Source organism: Desmodus rotundus, chromosome 4 (assembly GCF_022682495.2).
Source record: "Desmodus rotundus isolate HL8 chromosome 4, HLdesRot8A.1, whole genome shotgun sequence".
NCBI lineage: Eukaryota > Metazoa > Chordata > Mammalia > Chiroptera > Phyllostomidae > Desmodus > Desmodus rotundus.
Window position 1 is genome coordinate 80,006,601 of NC_071390.1, and position 4,153 is coordinate 80,010,753.

Here is a 4,153-nt window from a genome sequence, read left to right on the forward strand (position 1 = left end):
GTTTCATTTCATGGTAGTATCTTTTATGTTCCATGCAGCCTGAAAATGTTATGAGCCTTTCAGGGATGCTGGAGGCCTTTCACCAGTTAATTCCACACCCCTCAGTGACGGCATTGTACACTACAGCCCCCCAGGAAACAGAGTGGGTGGTTCCATCCCTGTCCTTATATAGCAATCCATTCTATCACTCCCCCATCCCTGGCCTTCTGACTCCTCCTGCAACATCCTGACAACCCAGTCCAGTGTCCCATGTCTGTAATTTTCTCTTTTCAAGGCTTTTAGAGAGCTAACAAATACCAGCCAACTACACAATCCTATGGCTACCATAGTCCCTATAACACTCAATTGTCACATTCTTACATAAGCCTGACCATTATCTCAATCCACTATGGGTAAGCGTCTTGGTAATCGTGATGTTGCAACATATTATCACCACTCCAATCAGCAATGGGGTTTTTGCTATAGTCTGGCTAGTGAGGGATCCGGCTCAAAAATCCCATTCTAAGGATCTGCAGTCTGGGAAGTCCCCTCGTACCAACTGTCTTAGACTGAAAGCAATGCCTAAGACAGTAATTTATTCAGAATGTGATTCCAGGGATCAGGTATGTTAGGATGAATAGACAGGGAAGGAAGAAAAGTCCATACAAGGACACATTATTGTATCAGCCACTACTCTAGGTTCTGGTTCTCAATTTCATGTGTTTATCTGGGGATTCTTCTAACATGTGTGTCCAGTTCATCAGCTCAGATGGTGAAATGGGGAAGCTGTCAGTGCCCATTGCTTGTTGGTCAAGAGAGGCCCCATAGGTATTAACTCCCTCACACCTACAGGTTGTGTAGGCCTAAGTGCTGAGAAGGTTATTCTTTGAAAATGTCTAATTGATGAGCCCTTTGGCAAAGGTTTAGAGCTCTTTATAATGGGAATCTGCTCTCCTTCCTCCAGATTCCTTTTTTTTTTCCCCAAATGACTTAGATTTAATCATAGGATGCAAATTAAATGGAAAGCTTACAACAGAGAAGAATTACGTGTCAGTGCCTTTTACAAACTGGGCTGGGACAGAAAGGAACTAGGGCTGCCCTTTAACTTGATCCCTTACAAACAAAGACACTCACAGTGTCCCCGCAGTTTGGCTCACTGAAGGCGGAGACTGGTATCCCTGTGTGTTGAGGTCAAGTTGCTCACCACTCACTCCAGGCCAGCATCAGGAGCCCTACCTTGCCGGCCCTGGTCATCACCCTTCTTTCTGTGGCCTGAAACAATGTCATCAATCCACAACAGCAGAACTGCTGTCTCCACTGCTGTCTTGTATGTTTGCAGTTTCACAGCCAATGGCTCCCAGATGCCCAATTCTTTCATATCCACAAAAGTACCTGTCTCACCATTTACACCCCAGGTCTCACAGTTCTCCTGGGTATGCTTAGCTCAAAGGGAGGTAAGCAGACGAATGGTGCTGGCTCCACAGTTCTGGATAAGGGTACGAGGGATGACCTCTAGGGCCTGGGCAACAGCCCTTTATGGCCATTGCTCCACACCAGTCATGGCCTTGGATTTTTCTATCAAGGCATGGGCCACAGCCATCTCATAGGCACCATCCCCTTGCACCAGCTGAGGGTCCAGGAGAACGTTGTGGCACACTTGCATGGCCTCCTGGAGGTTGTGTTCCATTTCCAAGAGGATCTCTTTGCTGGCCCCCCAGGAGGAGGATGGTACAAGCCATGGGGTCTTTACACGCAGTGATAAATGTAAAGTATTCATTTCCAATTTTCTTGATTTTCAACAGGCCCACTTTTGTCCCAACATCATCTTTTCTCAGTTCCTCTGGTTGGCTGACTATCCAGGCCCCACAGGCTCTACCAACATGATTATTGTCTGTCTTCCAGACTCTTCAGTTGGCTGTGATATTGACCCTCGTGAGGTAGTGCTGAGCAAAATCTGAGATGCCCTTTTCTGTGATGACCACATCGGGCTTCAAATGAATACTGTCTTCACAAAGCTGCTGGATGTATTCTTCTTCCATTTGAAGGATTAGGGTGAAATCTTCCTCTCGTGTGATCTCAATGTCAGTCTGGCTTTCTCCTTTCTTTTACTCAAGAGAAGAATCCAGCAGCACAATGCAAGAGTCCTTGATACAGTGCTGCATTTATGGATGGGTCACATCTTTGTTAATCATGACTCCAAGTAAAACACATGACTCTTCAATAATACCCCCAGGTATCTTTTCTATCCTTGCATATTTCTTGATGTCAAACTCCTTCCCACTATTCTCCTCAAACTGTGCAGTTTTGACAGCATCCAGGGCAATGTTGCAAGCCAACGAGGACCACCAACCGATCACTTTGGTAGTAATGGAACTGTTGGTAATGTTCAGCATCATATCTCAGTTATTACTGTCAATGGAGGTACTAATTTTATTAAGGGTGCTGATCATGTCATCCAATGCCTTTTGTTAAGCACTGATCACTACGGTTGGATGCCTCTGCTGCTCTAGGAAGTGTTCAGCCACAGACAGCATCTCACCAGCAGGAATAATTACTGATGTGACCCCATCTCCACCCTCTTCATCCTGTATCCGGCTAATTTCAATCATGGACTTGGCTGCTGGATGCTGAACTTTAATCTCTTGAAGAATGGCATTGCCATCATTAGTCATCACAATGCCTCCCACTGGGTCCAAAATCATCTTCATCATGGACTTGGGTCCCAAACATGTTCGGATGATATCTGCAATAGTCTTGGCAGCACTGATGTTTCCAGATTGAACTTTTCTTCCAGATTCACACTGTGTTCTGGCTGAGCATGAGCATAGGATGATGGCCCATCATGGCGGCACGATGCAGAGGAAGGTACCCAGAGCTGAGAAGCAGAAGCTTCTGTGCTTCCTCCAGATTCTTAATTCACTAAAAGTGTTTATTTCAAATTAAGGAATCATCTTTCTCCTTTTTTTTTTCTTTTCCCTTCTCAACCTCCTACTTTTCACTGAACAAGTTCTAACACTCTGGACCATGTGTCCTTTTAGCATCTCAGGCTGAAATGAGACAATTGAGCAAAGAAAAAAATGTCATCATAACTCGCATCTCAATATCTATTATTAAAATGTGCACATGGTAACAATAATCTTTAACTCCAAAATTTTATAAGAACAAATTGGGATTATCAGAATATTCATTGTGAGAAGAAAAAATAATACAACAGTCCCAAGAGACAGCTCAGTGAAGAGTGGATGTGTGGAGCCAACACATGAGCATGACACCTCTGAGCATTAACACATGGTCCCTCCATCAAAGGTCTGTATATGCAACTCAGCTGCTGGACTGACAGAAGATTTGGGGTTGTTAACACACACTTCATTAAAATACCAGCTAAAATCCAGGTTCAAAATCCCATAGTTTGTGTTAGTTGATAAAACTCAATTGCTTCTAATTACTGTTAGTGCAGCTTTAAAATAATATTTTGTTGTAATAAAGGATTCAGTATGACAAGTGAGAGTTGGCCCACTTGACTGCAAACACAGGGCTGGAGGGAAGTATGCACACACAAGTGCTCTGCCTGGCTTGTTTTTCTGAAAATTTTCTAAGCATGCAACAGAGGAAAAATGACCAGTCTTCAAATGGGTTTTGAAAAGGTAGGAATGACTCAAAGACTGGATGTTATTTGCATCTGTGACTAGTCACTGCAACTTAAGAGGTGAAGCACTGAGCTGAAATGAGACAGGCAGAGTTGTGGTTTTCCAATGCACTTATGGAGCATGCACCAAAATTACCCCACGTTCTCTTCTTTCAACACTTCTGTTTTCTTCCTCTACCCTTTTCCTAAAAGGTTGTCAAGATGGACACACTTGGTAAGATGAGACATCCTCAAATATTAAAAGTTCTTGCCATTAGCATTGGAGAAAGAAAGGGAAATCTTATCTCTTACCAATATCTTCCACTCACCGTAACCAAGGAACTCTGGTCATCTTAAGATTTCTACAAAGGGCTAAACTACTTCCTACCTCCTGGCTGTCATACTTGTTCCTTCCCCAAGCCCTACCTCCTTCACCCAACCCCTTCTAACTTAGCTAATTCCTACTCAAACTTTATTTCTCTGTTTAAACTCCAGCTCTGATGGAACTCTTCACTGACCCTCCATGTTTGTTAGGTCCCCATTGTATGT

General features: G+C 43.7%; 1 pseudogene; it reads right to left on the reverse strand.

Moving 5' to 3' along the window:
• Positions 1-1,186: 1,186 nt before the first annotated feature.
• LOC112317845 (T-complex protein 1 subunit gamma pseudogene) lies at positions 1,187-2,850 on the reverse strand (annotated as a pseudogene).
• Between the last annotated feature and the right edge of the window lie 1,303 nt (positions 2,851-4,153).